This window comes from the organism of the source record quoted next, unplaced genomic scaffold (genome assembly GCF_019419815.1).
Source record: "Pyrus x bretschneideri cultivar Hongxiangsu unplaced genomic scaffold, Pyrus_bretschneideri_v1 Contig71, whole genome shotgun sequence".
Lineage (NCBI taxonomy): Eukaryota > Viridiplantae > Streptophyta > Magnoliopsida > Rosales > Rosaceae > Pyrus > Pyrus x bretschneideri.
The window spans coordinates 684269-702193 of record NW_025999811.1 but is presented as its reverse complement, the minus strand read 5'-3'; the positions used below and the strand labels follow the sequence as shown (position 1 = coordinate 702193).

The window sequence follows — 17925 nt, the reverse complement described above, 5'->3', positions numbered from 1 at the left end:
GCTCCAATGGCTGATTCCGAACTCATTTCTATCACACTTCATGGACTGCCATCAGACTATGATTCTTTTGTTGATGCTGTTCAATTTCGCATCGGATCGACTATCATTGATGAATTGCATAGCCTTCTTCTGAGCAAAGAAATTCAGTTGAATAATCATAAGAAATCGCCTCTCACTGCTCCTTTCCAGGCGTTTAATTCTTCTATGGGTCTTCTTCCCACACCATCTATGGCTCTTCAGGCTTACAATGCTCAGGTTCATTCCTTACAGAATTTCTCTCAAGGTCGTTATTCTAATTACTCTCAAAATCGTGGCAGTTCTTCAAACCCTAGAAATTTTCAAGGCAGGGGCAATTTCAGAGGCAATTTTCAACGCAACAATTATCGGTCGAATAATCAACGTTCTTCTCGTGGTGGTCGTTCTTTCTCTGGCAAACGTATTCCTTGCCAAATTTGTCGTCATTATGATCATGAAGCCTTTGATTATCCACAGTGCATAAATCCCAACTACATTGGATATTCATCTCACTCTGCTATGGTTGCTAACACTGGTTCTACTTCCTCTGCCCCTACTTGGCTTGTTGATTCTGGCGCAAGTTCACATATGACCAATAACTACACCAATCTGCACAATCCTAAGACTCATCATGCTCCTGACCAGGTCTACATTGGTGATGGCAAAGGTTTGCCCATTCACCACTCTGGTTCTTCTTCTTTAAATACTCATAACCATTGTTTTCAGTTGAAAAATGTTCTTCATGTGCCTGATTTAAAGCAAAATTTGTTATCTGCGAATCAATATCTTCTTGACAACTGGTGTTCCATGCATCTTTATCCTTTTCACTTCACTGTGAAGGATATTTCTTCGAGGAAGATGCCTTTTAGAGGACCAGTTCGTGATGGCTTCTACCCTTTTCATGCATTGTATCCTGCTGTTGGTTCTCAACACTTGTTTGCTGTTACTACCAAAGCTTCTCGGGATCTTTAGCACAAGAGACTTGGCCATCCCTCTACCAAAATTTTAAATAAATTGGTCTCTACTTCGTGCATTTCTGTGTCTAGTACTATGAATAACACTTTCTGTTTAAATTGTGCTGTAAGCAAAAGCTCTAAACTTCATTTTGTTTCTTGTTCTTGTACTATAAGCAAGCCATTAGAGCTTCTTCACATGGATGTTTGGGGACTAACTCTTATTTCCTCTGTACATGGTTTTCGATACTATATAATAATTGTTGATGACTATACAAAGTATTCTTGGATTTATCCTCTAAAGTTCAAGTCTGATGTTCTTTCTACATTTGTTCAATTCAAGTCTCTTATTGAAAATAAGTTGGGTGTTAAAGTTTTTTCTATTCGTTCAGATTCTGGTGGTGAATTCTTGAGCTCTCAATTTTCTCAATTCTTAATTGAACATGGTATTACACATCAACTCAACTGCCTTTACACTCCAGAGCAAAATGGGTGTGCTGAGTGCAAGCACAGATACCTTGTTGAAACTGCCTGTACTTTCTTGACAGTCTCTAAGGTTCCATATCAATATTGAGTTCATGCATTCTCCATAACAATTTACCTCATCAACATAATGCATACTACAATAAATGTATCTCCTTGGGAATCCTTATTCAAGAAAGCTCCAGAGTATATTTCTCTCAAAGTATTTGGTTGTAGTTGCTTTCCTTGGCTAAAGCCTTACACTACCTTTAAGTTAGAACTAAAAAACAAGCATTGTGTTTTCTTGGGGTACAGTTTAAATCACAAAAGGTACAAATGTATGGATCCCTTATCTCACTGCATCTATATTTCTCGGCATGTCGTATTTTATGAGCATAATTTCCCTTTTCATAATTCATTATCGTCCTCATCTTCTTAGCCTATATCTTCTTCACCCTTATATACTATACCATATAATCTCACATTTAATTCCTTTCATTCTTCCCAGCCATCATTACCCCATACATCTCCTTCACCACATACATCTCATCCCCCACATCCATCTACTTCCCAACACCTAAATACATCTTCTTCACAAAATTCATCTCTTTCACCAAATACATCTACTGCACCAAATCCATCTACTTCTAACACCTAAATACCTCTTCTCTATCACTACCATTTCCTCATCTCAACATTCATCCAATGCAGACTCGTTCCAAGTCTGGCATCTTTAAACCTAAAGCCTTGCTTGCCACTAAACATACCCTTCTATCTCATCTTAGTGTTGACTTTGTTCCTTCCACCTATCATCAGGCATCCAAATATTCTCACTGAAGGAAGGCAATGCAAGAAGAGTTCAATACTCTTATGAACAATGGCACCTGGTCCTTGGTTACCTATTCTCCTTCTCAAAATCTAGTAGGTTGCAAGTAGGTATTTTGAATCAAATGCAAGCCTGATGGTTCCATAGATCGGTATAAGGCACAGCTTGTTGCAAAGGGGTTTCATCAACAGAAAAGGTTAGACTACACTGAGACTTTCAGCCCTGTTGCCAAACATGTCACCATTCGACTTTTACTTACTTTGGCTGCTCAATATGATTGGTTTCTCAACCAACTTGATGTCAACAATACTTTTCTGCATGGTACTCTTATAGAAACTGTGTTCATGCAACAACTTCCAGGATTTCAGGATTCTACACAGCCTAATTCTGTTTGCAGACTCCATAAATCTTTGTATGGTTTCAAACAAGCTCCTAGAGCTTGGTATGATAAACTACATGGTGCATTACTCTCCTTGGGATTCGTTGGCTCAAAATCTGATCATTCCTTGTTTGTTAAGAAAGATCCTCACTCGGTGTTTATCCTTGTCTACGTTGATGACATTCGTGTCACATGTCCTTCTCCTCAAGCCTGCAAGCATGTTATTGATCAACTCAGTGCTCTCTTTCCTATCAAGGATCTTGGTTCTTTGCATTATTTTCTTGGATTTGAAGTTAAGCGATCCTCCAAGGGCATTTTCATTTCTCAGCCTAAATACATCCTAGATTTGTTGCACAAGGCCAAAATGGATGGTGCCAAACCCTGCATTATTCCCCTTAGTACATCAAAACTTGATCACTTTTCTCCTCTCTTGGATGACCCTACTGAATATAGATCCCTTGTTGGAGTCCTTCAATATCTCACATGGACCAGGCTCGATCTCTCTTTTGCAGTGAACCTTGTTTGTCAGTTTATGCATTATCTTCGACTTTCTCATCTTCAAGCTGTCAAACGCATTCTGAGGTATCTTAAAGGTTCCATTGAGTGTGGTCTCTGGTTTTCTAGAAGTTCCTCACCACCGGGTATCACTACTTATTCTGATGCTAATTGGGCGGGTTGTTCTATTGATCGTATATCATCTGGTGGTTTTTGTATTTTGTGGGCAATTCTATCATAAGTTGGAGTGCTAAAAAGCAATCCACAATGGCATGGTCATCTACAGAGGCTGAATATAGATCTTTGGCTAACACTGCTGCAGAATTAACTTGGGTTTGCAAGCTTCTTGGTGATATTGGTTTTCAATTACCCTGTCTACTAAAGCTGTGGTGTGACGATATATCAACTATCTCTCTTGCCAAGAATCCCATTTTCCATGCTCGTACTAAGCATGTTGAATTGGATTATCATTATATCTGGGAAAAAAGTTTTGGCTCATGCAATTTCTCTGCATTTTGTTTGTTCACAAGATCAAGTAGTTGATATTTGTACAAAGGCTATGTCCAAATCTCGTTTTCTGTTTCTCAGGTCCAAACTTGCTCTTTGGCAACCTCATATCAGTTTAAAGGGGGATATTGAGGGTAGAAATGTAAATGCAGATATAAAAGATCCTACTTAGATATTGGATAGTTAGTTTTGTTAGTTAGAATGTAGTGGTGCTACTTTCATTGGTGGTTATACTTGTATATATACAGGTTGTAACTTTATTCAAAGATTAATGAAAACATTATTTCTCAATAGTACAACCATCATACTGCCAACCGCTTTTAAGTCCCGACTACAATCAGAAGCATTTACCAAGTCGTCACGCGGCCCGTCAATACTGGCAGCATCATCCGCGGAGGAAGGGTGATTCTCGTGCTTCCGTTCTTGTTTTCAGTTTCCATTCTATCATTTCTGTAATGACACCTGGAGTTTCAGCTACTTCAACCACTTGCGATTCAACAGGCATAGATGCAGATGGGGCAACCTTCGTATACACAGTATTGTCATCAGATGTCTTGCAAATAACAGTGGGTTCAATATTATGGCTGTGGTAATCATTAGGATGAGTTACTGTGCATTGCTCCACAAACTCCATTGTTGAGGAAGGGATATTCATGTCCTCATCCATCGTATTTTCTTGGCTATTTCTATTTAAGAAGTCATCCTAAAATCCGGTTGGATTAGTGCGAGCATCATCTACAGGACACAGGTCTTCAATCTCTCTGTTAAACAATGACCTCTGTCTATTTTCAAAGTAAACACAGCTACACACATCCTCGTCAACAGAATGCAACCCGGGTGGGGAAATGCACATAGACGACGGGTCGATATCCATCTCATCGCCAGTAATTTCTTCTCCAGAACTCTCATTACATACGTCATTTCCACGTACTACCAAATTACTCAGTTCAGTAGTCACTTCACCCTTGGTTCTCTCAGCAGCTACATCTTCATCCCCACAGTTATTCTTATGTAGAGATAATACTTCCTCATTTATTGGATCCTGATTTACCAATTCTTGATCTCGATTGGCAAAAGACGCCACATCCATTGTGGTATTGTTGCTTTCCAAATTAACTAGTCCACTTAATTGCTTCTGTACAAAGACTGAAGAAAAGGCATGATCACGAATCAAGGAATCATGAGGTGGGCAGTGCAGCATATCAATCAAGGCCTTGTGGTACTGCAATAGGCTGATAAATGGCGTAGATAACCTTTTCTGGCAGATATTAATAACTATGAGTATATGTTCACACAGGTTGCCCATTTCTGCCCAACGGCAATTGCAAATACCGAACTGCAAACCAGGGTTCCAAACAACATAAGTGTTGTCTTGGTCGAGCTCGTCAATAACTTTTGCACGTGTACCTCCCATGACAATATTGCAGTCAGGAATCTTCAAAGCTTTACACCAAGATGTTAAACCACTCGCCCACTCATCTTTCCAATATCGTGCAAAATCATCCTTCTCGGAATATTCATCAGGCCAGAAGTAGGAATGCACTTTTGTAACCAGCTTATCAACCAACCAATCAACTCGTTTGTACACGGTAGGTTTCTTCTCATTCAATAACCTAAGCTTTAGTTGGCTGTGATAGAACTCCATTGCCGCAGAGGTTTCCTGGCTAGCAAGAGGAAGATTTTGTAGTGCAGAAATCCACATCCCTGAGTCAAAAGACATTTTTCTTATACAAGTCAAGATAAAGCAAAAGAAAAAAGGTTCCTATTTAAAGAGAAGGGGGTCAATGCATTAAAAAACACTCTTGTTACTTCGTAGGCAAAATATAACTCAACTAAAGATTATAGTGACTAACCAATTCTAGGATACCAGGTTGCCTTAAAGTAATTCATAAAATCTGATTCATCAAGAAAATCTTCTATGAAGTCCTCAAACAAACGCTCGGCTCCTCGTTGGTGACAGATGTGATCCACTGCCTGATGAAGCCTTCTTGACATTGTAGCTCGCATCTCATTGTCCACACATTTCTTTACTAAGTTTTTATGCCATGCATAGCGAACCCGCCAAAAGCTTATCAACACTGAACACAGAAATACATCCCCGAGTATAATGAAAAAAACATTAATGAATAAAATTGTCAGTATGAAGTTTGGATGAGGACTGAGCAACCAACCTGATGGTGAGCACATCAGCTAGAGGATCATCCACTATGAAACCAGCCAACTTCCAAAAATGATCTTTCGTTTGAACTCTATTGTAAGGAGCTTTCATCCATTTTATGGGCATTGTTCCAAACTTTGAAGCCACTATCCACGCCACCGGAATGGCCTTCTTGTCTTCATTAAATACAAGGAGACTATGAACAGAATACTAATAATGTTGTAGCATGAACATATTCAGTTTCTCATTATTATTAACAATTGTAGTTAATAATAAAAGGTTAAACAAACTAAACGGACCTTCAATTTGGTTGTTCCGAACCTTGAATCAAAAGCTATAAGGCTGCGATTGCCGAAGCGAATCATCTGTTGCAACTGCCACTCTGTTTGAATGCCCAAAGTGAAAGGGTCCACATCAGAGAAATCCTCATAGAAGAAAACATGACTCTGATGGTTTTCTACCCACATGCTAATGCTAACCGCATCATCAGCATCCAATTCATATATAGAGCATCAAATAACCCTCTCCTGCCTCCGAACATACCTATGGTTAAAAGGTCATCACGATTAGATGGACCACCCTGTTTCTCTACAGATTCATTGTGTCTCTGCATTATAGTCTCCACAGAGACCCCCGCATATAACAAAGATTGCACACAAAGAAGCAGATCCTCAGAGATACAAGAGGCAAACATAGCACGTGTTCCAGCAGCCATCTTATCTTGTGGACCATGCATTGCGCTCCTTTCCCATCTACATGCTTATCATGATTATATATGATAAGCGCCACTGAGGGTTCTGCAATTAATTGTTTCACAATAAAGTGGCAAGTACAGCCTCTCTTGGTATTTGGTCGACTAGCATTTTTCTTCTTTGAGACATTTGAAAAAGGATTGTTTAAGCTGATTAGGATACAGGACTGCTGACTAAAATGGACACGGGGAAAAACTGGAACTTACAGAATATACTCAAGAATACCATCAACCTTTGGTTTGTAAGGCGTCTATGGCTGCCGTTGTCACCTCGCTTCAACATGAAATCTTGTTGGACATTCTTTATTAGAGCATTCACCCCTCAGAAAATTGTCAACTCTAGGAAACTGAATTAGAGCAACTCTATCTTTCTTATCCCACCAACCTTCCACCTTTGACCACACAAGATCAGAAGAAGAAAACTCTGGTGCAGGTGGACTCTACACAGGAAGGGACATAATCTCATCCCATCTAGCCATCTACAATGAATAAAACGGAAATGAACACTCAAGACCAAAATCCAGACATTAACCTCGATAGTCCTAGTTTATAATAAGCTACTACTTAGGCCTTGTCTTTTGAATTCAGCTAAACTGAAGTAAGACGACATGTTCAAGCTTCTACAAATTTGTTGTTCAAATCCTATGCACAACTCATGTTGAATAGACCTTCCCAACTTGAACATGTGCTTAAGTGCTTATTACAGTCATTTTGATATCAAATTGCTTTAGTGCTTATTACCATCATTTTCATATCAAGTTCTTAAGTGCTTTTTACCGTCATTTTCATATCTAAATTCAAAAAAATCATTGTTCTAGTTTGAATTTTAAACAAATTCCCAATAGTCACACCTAACCCTTAACTATTAGTTGAATAAAAGGTTTTTCCAATCGAAAAAATGAACAAAAATGGCTGATTTTACAGCTCGCTTCGTCAAGTTGCACAATAATAATTGTAACAGAGGTCCTTTTTGCTCTAAGCAGTACCAAAGAAAGTAAAAAACTTCATATCTGATAACAAGAAAACAAACAAACAAAAAAGCAGAAACAATTTAATTCACGCAGTACATTTCCTTCCCAACAAGAAGTTCAAAACTTTAGCTAACAATTTAACTGATTTCGTCTGTTTTCATAAATTCTCAGAAATTAACAGTCGAAAAACACAAATTAAAGGGAAAAAAAAGTGAACTTCTTTGAGTTTTCAGATAAGTGAAGTCGCTAGCTTCAAAGACACAAACTAAGCTATATCGAAATATGTATATGTATATTTATGTATAAGGGGTAGAAGGTAGGGTTAAGATTACCTGGTAAGAGAAGGGCAGCAGGGAGAAGGAGGTTGTGCTGTCTGCGGAGATTGGAAACGGAGAGGGAGTGAAGAGGACGGAACCCCCAATAAACCCTTTCGTCGTATGTTTTTCATTTTTCTACTTCTTGTTATTTTATCCGACTTTGCTGTATTTGCAAAACAGGCCAACTGTTCCACACACTTTTTCTTTTTTACTAAATTCGCTTATAATACATGTATAATACAGTTATATATGTATTTAGAAAAAATTGATTTGTATACACTTGTCAATCATACGGTAAAATACATGTTCATCTAGGTAAGTGTGCAGTTTTCACATTTAATAAAAGGAATATAATGTTGTATATAGTTAGTTTTTGAACAAGTTATTAGCACAAAAAGCTTTCAATGCTTTACTTGAAGTTCTAAAGAAGAACTATCTTGGAGTTTCGCCATCTTCAATTAAGGGAAAGTATTAGTTTCATATCATTCTTATTTCGATTAAACCATTACTTTTTATTGAAGTGATCTAGTTGTTAATTGATTCAATTTCTCCTCTTGTGTTTATGTGACAGCCCGTTCCAGAATTTTCGAACCGTAAGGGTGAAATGACGATTTTGCCCCTATTGTAATCTTTTGTGGTGTGGTTGTTTTTGGATTGTTGTTGGCAGGTTGTGGACCACACACACATTCCCCCCCCACCTCCCTCACCCTTTCCCTGCCCTGCACCCTTGTCCCGAGTTCCCTCTCTCCCCCATTTCCTATTCCATTTGTACGGACACACCCAGAAACCCTCCAAATCTTCACAGATCGAGGAAACAAAGTATATATTCTTGCTCGTGAGGTCCGTAGAAGTTCAACCATACCCATTTTAGGTAAGGGTACCTTCGTTTTCACGTCGAACTCGGGATACCCCGATTTTATCACTGTTCATGCACACGTTAATTCTTGTGTTTTTGGGAATTTCAAGCTTGTAGGAAGCTTGGTGAGGTCCTTAGGAGGCTCAGGGTGGTTCGTTTGAAGATTTTGGACGTCGGGATCGTGAGTTACAAGGTTGGCCGGAGTTGGTGGTGTTTTCCCGGCGAGATTCCGTGTGTTTTAGCACTTGAAAGTGGTATGGATTTGTTTCTCTCGTTGTAAGCTTCATTTTAGTACCAATTTTGTGAAATTTGGTTGAAAAACAAAGAAGTTACAAAGTTTTGAAATTTTCACGATTTTCCGGCGGCGGCGACGGCGCCGGAGCCTCGCCGGAGAAGACGACAGAATATTCCTAACGGCGTTAACGAAATCCGTTAAAGTTAACGGAATATTCCTGACGGCATTAACTGATGCCGTCAGTGTGCCAGGCACGTGCCTGCGTGTGGCCGGCGGGTGTGGCCGTGCCTTGGCCGGTGCGTGCAACGGTGGAAAATTTTTCTAAAAATATGGGGATGTTCCTGAGGTTGAGTAGATCACGTTGGTGTATTCATACACCCCATTCGAGCATTGTATGAGAAGTTATTCATAAAGTTGGTTATGTGTTTTAAAATTAACGTTTTTATAGTTGTTTCGCATATAGGTGAGACCTATCCCGACTAGCGCGGTCACTCGAGGCAAGGGGGTTACGACCCTTCTACATACCAGTGAATGGGCTTTTGGTTTTCCGTATATACCTATATACTTATGTTTTTCCCAGAAATTTATTTGAAACATTATACGTTTATATGCCATGCCTATAGCTTGCCATTTATTTACGCATTATGAGTCGCATATGTTTATATATGTTTGGTGCTGCGGACGCACACGTAAGTGTCAGGTGAGTTATGATTTATGTTTACGTTCAGTAGTGATTTGAGATGCATAGAGAGATCATAACCTGCACCCCCGGTGTTAGTGCTCCCGCCCAGAGTTGGGCACAGTCCTTCACGTGATGTTCACCTCCCGCACCACACGCTCATCTTGGATCCAAGTTAGGTGCACAGTCCTGTCGTACAGACCACTTTAGGTGGTTCCCACTCGTAGGTGACCCGCGATTATTCGCCCAGTCTTCACGTGATCGTAACACTTGATCGTACTTATATTACACCCAGTCCTGTCGTACAGACCACTTTAGGTGGTTCCGACTCGGGTGCAGGTATAGTTAGTGAGATAGAGATTTGAGCTCTAGATTCAGCTGTACAGGTCACGTTAGGTGACTCCGACTGACAGATTATGTGACATTGATTTGACATTCCTGAGCACTTGCTTTCTATTTAGAGACATTTGACATGGCATATTTCGGAGCATGATTTATATATATGTATATTCTATTTTTCTGGGAAGTATACAGGTTTTACGGCGAGGGGTTAGAACTTTGTTATGAAACAGTTTTCGAAAAGCTTTGTTTTTGCCCACTCACACTTTTTGTTTTGCGCCCCTCCAGGTTCTAGTTGGCTAGCACTTTTGGTGGCTTCCCTGAGGATTTCTTCGGCATATCTGACAGATTATTACCAGTGTAGGACCACCTTCGGGTGTGCTTTTGTAGCGTTATTTTCTCCCGGACTGCATTAGGTCTTCGTGCTCTGAACTTGTTTTCACACTTACGCTTGCACTTGTATGCTCTTACTTTGTGTAAAGCTGGTTTTTATTTATTCGTACTACTTTTATTATTATTTTATTAACTTTCGCACAGTGTACATGGTTACGTCACTCCCACGTGACAGCCAGCATGCCCTGATCCCAATCGGGGTGTGTCAGTTTATGTTTATTGAAATGCAGCGTATTAAAGATTGAAATCCAGATTTGGAAAAGGTCATTTTAAACCAGAGTTTTGTCACACCAGCCAAGTAACCCTAAAACCTATTCTTTATGATTCGACTATGTTCGAATTGCTTGATATGAATGATGTGTGTGAAATTAATAAGAATTTGGAAATGGGATTACAAAACCCTAGAACTCGAAGTTTCCTCAAGTTGGGGCTAGAAACATGAAAACCAACTACACCCTAGTGTACTCTTATTCTGCATTTTATTCATTTGGTTTTTGCTAACGTGACGAGGTTTTGATGAGGCATCTACTCTGGGTTAGTCGAACCCTTGTGTATGCTTATGATCATCCTTAAGATATCAAGTATTGACATTGCTTTACCTCACATTTTCCTCCTTAAACTATGGGTTTGTCCCGTTGAAGAGATTGGAGAGAAAATGAAAAAGAATATATAGAGAATAAGGCCTTCAACATATTTTGGACCTAAAGTTGGGTCTACGGTCTACCTAATTTTGGATTGAAATTAGGCTAATAGTTGACTTAAAATTGGGCTTGAAAAATAAATACCCAATATAAATAAATAAAAAATAATCAAGTTATATCTTATCCAATTTAGTTTGGTTTGGTTTTAATCAATAAGATTTTTACGATTTCAGTTCGTTATTTATCCGATTTTTTTCGGTTTTCCGATGTCCGGTTTTTCTCACTATAATACCATGCATGGCCCCCAGCTTTTACTTCTGTGCAGGAATCCTCTGCTTTTTTTGTTTGCCAAAATCTTGATTTCAAATAAAATGGCTTCGATTAAACTCCGTGTTAAGATTATTTATGCCTCTTCTCTTTTTCATGCTTGTTGCAGATCAAACGGTATTCGATGTATGCCCAAAAGTTTATAATTCATTCCCTGTAACTAATCCATCCATATCTAGTTTTCCGATATCTCCAGTAGCAAACCAATGCTACAGTCTTTCATGCCTTCGGACATTTCTCTACGTTAATGTTTTTTGGCCATTTCTCTCGGTCGAAAGGCGTTAGTGCAGATCTCCAGACATGGTTCCTTGAGGAGTGGAGCGGAGGGAGAACCCCGAATTTAAACTCCCGTATTCGAGTTCAATTGAGAGAGTCAATTGTTGGACAATCAATATGTGGAAATGAGTAGAGCTGTAGAGATCTTGGGGTTTTACCTGACAGCTATGATCGACGAATTGGAACCATCGCTAAAGCAACGCCCATGTAATCTTTTGAAGAAAGCCTGCATCAAACAGTTTTTATGGAGTTGTTATTATTTTCGTCTTGTTCTGGATAGCCAAAACAAAAGCGCTTCCAGATAACATAAAAATATAAAGAAAATCGCTTTTAGAGAGGTTACAAAAGCAGCTTTAGTGTTTTATGGAGAAGCAGCCTAAACATGTTTTAGGATAAAAACACCTACACCTCTAGGTAAACATGTAAGAATCTATTGGCTTACATTCATGTTACTCAAAACAGTTTCTATGAACATGAATTTTTCGTAGAAACGGTCCTGAACAGGCTGTTAATGTCTATCCCGACAGTCGAGTGTTACTCAAAAGAGTTACTGACCTGAGTGGGAAGCTTACAAGTATTCAAACATATACCGACGGATTTGCTTTCTTCTAAGTACTTGCATTTCTCTACAAACACCTGCATCAATGGTGAACCCTCCCATTCCATGAACCGGACCTTAAAAATGAAAATGCAAACGAAGAACGGCGGACCGAACTAGAAGAAAGAATGCTTTCCAATAATAATTTGTATTCATCTCCATTCAAAGGTATATATACAATCATATCATAATACAGCAAAGAATAATTACATCCTAAACTAGGAAACCAAATATGGTAGGAATCCCATAATTGTAGGAATCCTAATACAAGTCAACATTCCCCCTCAAGTTGGTGCATAGATGTTAGACATGCCCAACTTGTCTAGAAACCTCGAGAACTTGTCACTAAAAACCGCCTTAGTGAGAATATATGCTACTTGGTCTTCAGTTCCTATTGAAAGAACCTCAATTACTTCATTTTCTAGCTTCTCTTTAATAAAGAACTTGTCAACCTCTACATGTTTGGTCCTATCATGTTGCACTGGATTATGAGCAATATCACGAGTAACTTTATTGTCACAAAATAACTTTATCGGCTGACCATGTTTGACCCCCAAGTCTTGTAACAAAGACTTAAGCCATAAGATTTCACAAATACCAAGTGTCATACCTCTAAATTCGGCTTCTACGCTTGACCTTGCTACGACATTCTGCTTCTTACTTCTCCACGTTACTAGATTTCCCCCAACAAAGGTGAAATACCCACATGTCGAGCGCCTATCATCCGTCGATCCTGCCCAGTCAGCATCTGTATAGCACTCAATTCTGAAATGTCCATTTTTTTGAAACAAAATTCCTTTACCAGGGCTTCCTTTCAAGTAACTCAATATTCTCATAACAGCACTCATGTGTTATTCTCCGGGATTATGCATATATTGACTAACTACACTTGATGCATGAGCAAGATTCGACCTAGTATAGGCCAAGTACATTAATCTTCCTACTAACCTTTGGTACCTCCCTTTTTCGACCGGTACTTGGTTCTAATCGATACCCAACTTCATTCATTCGGCCAACGGAGTAACTACCGGCTTACACGCCAACATGCCGGTTTCTTCTAAAAGGTTAAGAACATACTTCCTTTGTGATAGAAATATTCCTGACTTGCATCTCAACACTTCAATCCCAAGGAAATATTTTAAAGAACCCAGATCTTTCATTTCAAATTTCGAGGACAAATACTTTTTCAAGGTTGCTTGCTCAACTGAGTTGTTACCAGTAACCACCATGTCATCCACATATACAATGAGAGCTGTAACCTTTCCGTTCTGGCATTTCAGGAATAACGTGTGATCCTAATTACTTTGCCTATAACCGAATGCTCTCATGGATTGGTAAATTTACCAAACAAAGCTCTCGAAGACTACTTCAACCCATACAATGATTTCCTGAGCTTACATACCTTTTGTTTCCGTATGTTCGGATCATTACACCCTGGTAGAAGGTCCATGTAAATCTCCTCTGTTAGATCTCCATTGAGGAATGCATTTTTTACGTCGAACTATTGCAAGGGCCAATCTAGGTTTGCTGCTATGGACAATAGAACACGGACTGTATTGATCTTCGCCACTGGTGCAAACGTATCAGTATAGTCGACGCCATATTTCTATGTATACCTCTTTGCCACCAATCTTGCTTTAAAGTGATCCACCGTTCCATCTATTTTGTATTTTACAGTATAGACCCATTTGCATCCCACATATTTCTTTCTAGCTGGTAAGTCAGTTATTGATCTCAATTCCTCGTTCATTGCATCTTTCCAGCAGGAATCTGTTAAGGCTTCCTGCACATTGTTAGGAATAGATACAGTAGATAATTGATATACAAATGACTTATTTGATTCTGACAGTTGACAGGTAGACACATAATTGCTTAATGGATATCTCACTCTTGAATCTGAATTTGGTTCACTCACGGAGTACTTGTGTTTACACTTAGGATTTGCCTCATAAGTAGGTTTGGGAATACCTCGGATAACACACTCTGGAAGACGGCGAAGTGGAGGTGCCTTCGGTGTAGAAGACGATTGGTTATAAGAATTAACAGAAGACAAGTTCATGCTTTGACCTGGTATAACATCTAGAGAAGGATCCCATGACAATTGCTGCTCGGATCTATTAAAAACAGTGGGCTGCAACTCATTTTCAAGACCAAAACCTGTGGGACCTGTGGGCTGGTCCTCCTCTTGAAGTGTTGGCTGCGATTGAGTGGGCTTGGGCCATTGTCCGTTGTCCTGCTGATCACCAAACATGTGCTGCTGCTCCGTAGACTGCAAAGGTTGCTCTGTGGGCTGCAAGGGCTACTCCGTGGACTCCAACCGTGAAGGCTGCAAAGGCTGCTATTCGTGCAGCTCATTTCTAACTACGGGAAAGTAATCAAATGTCAAAACATCACTATCTTGGGTCAGAACTTCACCATCTTTGTACTCCTCTTGAAGTGAGGACGCGGAGGATCCAAAAAAACATGTCATGCTCATGGAAAATCACATCCTGAGTGATAAACATTTTCTTACTCGAAGGATGATAACATCGAGATTCTTTCTGGGTAGTAGCATAACCCAAAAAAAACACAATGGAGGGCTCAAGGCTCAAGTTTATTACTCCGTTGAGGAGGATGAAGGTGAACAAATGCAGCACACCCGAAGACCTGCGGGAGAAGATTTGGAGTTGGTGGACAGCTTGTTTGAGACATGAAGCCTGAAATGGCGTATGGAAGTTGATGGTACGAGAAGGAAGACGATTAATAAGATAGGCCGCAAATGTAAGTGCTTCACCCTAATAATGTAGAGGCAGATGTGCTTTAATGAGCAAAGCACGAACCATCTCTGACAAGTGTCTATTTTTGCGTTCGGCAACCCCATTCTGTTGAGGAGTACATGGGCATGTGGTCTGATGAACAATACCATGTAGTTCAAGGAAGGAACGAAGTTCCATATTAACATATTTCCCACCATTGTCACTCCTAAGAACCTGGATATTCTTGTTGTACTGCATAACAACCATTTTATGGAACTTTTGAAAGGCCAACTAACTTCACTTTTCCACTTTAACAAACTAACCCAAAGTCATTCTTGTACAATCGTCAATAAGAGTGACAAACCAGTGAGCACCACCAAGAGTAGCTATTTTCGACGGACCCCACACATCAGAATGCACAATCATAAAAGGAACATAACTTTTATTTAAACAGGAAGGAAATGAAGTTCGATGGCTCTTAGCCATTTCACAAACATCACACTTAAACTGAGAAACATCATTCTTGACAAACAAACTAGGAAATAACTTATGCAAATAACCAAAAGATGCATGCCCAAGACGCTGGTGCCACATCCAAATGTCCAACACTTTATTAGTATCCCCTTGAGAATCATCAACGAAAAGAGCTTGAGTTAGTAAGCCAGAACTACTAGTTGTCAACTCCAAGTAATACAGCTTCCCTCGTCTAATACCATAACCAATCGTTTTCCACGTTCGAATGTCTTTAAAAACACAAAAATAAGGCCAAAAAAAACCAAACAATGTAAGGTAATGGTTATTTGGGCAATGGATAACAAATTATAATTCAGAGAGGGAACCACAAGAACAGTGTCAAGTTTCATGGTATCAGAAAGGGAAACAGTGCCACTGTTTGTGTGGAGGTTTTTAGTGATGGAACCTGTGTAGAATCACAAGTCATATGTTCAGTTGCTCCAGAATCAATTATCTATGTATTATTCATAACAGAAGTAGAGCTAATTAGTGCTTTACCATCACTCTCTGCCGCAGCAATCATGGCAGATGCCTTGTCCGCTATCTAGTCAGAATCATTCTTCATTTCTGCAACGAAACCTTGAGATTTGTTACACCGAGGACCACGGGTCTTATTCCAACTCTCGGGATATCCAATCAACTCAAAACAATGACTTTTGGAGTGTCATGTCATGCCACAGTATGGGCATTTACCTTGGACGATCCCAACTTGTCTGGTTAGGGCGAGTTTGTCCTGACCGATTTTGTGACCCGTCCTGGTTCGACCAAGAGGATGATCCATGGGCCTTTACTGCCATGGCAGCAGGTTCACTCTTGTCAACCTCAATCTTCATTGCTTAATTCCAATTGGCTTCTCTACGAACATATGCATAAGAAGCTTGAAGCCCAAACGGGGGATCCTTCCTCAGCACTTCTCCATGAACCTGATCAAACACATCATTGAGACCACCAAGAAACATATAGACTCGTTGTCTCTCAATGGATTTATGAAATACTTTGATGTCGTTTTCACACTCCATGGATACTTTATTAAAGTGATCCAATTCTTGGAAAATCTCAGTTAGCTCCCCAAAATAGGTAGCCAACGGTCGGCCATTTTGACGAAGACGTGATGCCTTCTGATTCAATGAATAAATTCTAGCCTCGCCATTCTCATCAAAGTAGGTTGCCTTAAGAGAGTCCTAAATTTCCTTCGAAGCAAACAACCGAATGTACCTTTTCATAATCTCAGGCTTCATTGAAGATGGAAGCCAGCTCTTAATTTTTTGATCTTCAGAGAACCAATCATCATATTTAGGATCGTCTTCGTTAGGTGCCTTGATAGACCCATGAAGATATCTCATCTTCTTCCTTCCAGCGATATGAATCTGAATTAGAGGAGCCCATAAATCATAGTTCTTCTCATCCAATACCATACCAATATTAAAGCTTGAATTCTCAGACTACACCATAATTAGAACAGCAACAGGACCATCACAGAACCGGCCCCCTTTTCTTTAGCCATTTGTCTTGCTGTCGGTATACCACAGAACTTGCAGCTTTATGGTGGGAATCTGGAACAAAACAAACAGATGGACAAAATCCTGGGCAGCGTTGAAGAATAGATTGACAGAAATCGGGCAGCAACGACTCGATGTCGCTTGCTACAATTGATCAAGGACGAGTAAACAAACAACTGCGAATCAGAAGCACAACAAAATTGTGCTGAGCACATCAAACACAAACTCAATTAGGGTTCGATTTTTTCCTTCTTTTTTTTTCTAACTCAGCTCTGGTGCCAAGAAGAAAGAATGCTTTCCAATAATAATTTGTATTCATCTCCATTCAAAGGTATATATACAAATCATAATACAGGAAAGAATAATTACATCCTAAAGTAGGAAACCAAATATGGTAGGAATCCCAAAATTGTAGGAATCCTAATACAAGTCAACAAAACTCGCTCACCCCACTACTCCATGAGGTACCGTTTGGTAAGTCGACATAATTTACTGTGTAAGGACCCTTGAGCCATTGACAAGTAATTGCAATTACCCTTGCAACCATGATGGGCCATGGCAGCTACTTTTCCACCTTGTAAAGGTGGTATCAGCAACCTATAAAGGTCTAGCAGCAACGATGGAAACAAGGATCTCAATATTCTTACCTGCCAATTGAACACAAAGCACATACATAACACTCACTTATGGGCATCATCTACCCAATTAACAAAACAAACATGGCTCTTTACATCTAAGAGAATAATTTTTGGGTGGGCGAATCGCAACTGACATATCAACAATGCGAATCACCTATAGTTCAACATGTGATTAATAACTACAGGTGACAGTGTTAGCATCGACATAAAAATATCCTCAATTTGTATAGTATTCCCTCCTTGTAGACAAGTCACAATTTGACATTTCTACATAATTGTTTCTGTTTTTTATACAAGTTATTTCACGCTACTATAAGTTTTAGTTTTTGATTTGCATGTAAGGAGTTAAGCAACATTGGTCG

General features: G+C 39.5%; 3 pseudogenes; all 3 read right to left on the bottom strand.

The window, feature by feature from the left end:
* The window catches only part of LOC125472682, a 102821-nt pseudogene that overhangs the window by 38312 nt on the left and 46584 nt on the right, over nt 1-17925 (bottom strand).
* On the bottom strand, nt 4341-7025 carry LOC103956947 (annotated as a pseudogene).
* On the bottom strand, nt 11524-17764 carry LOC103956946 (annotated as a pseudogene).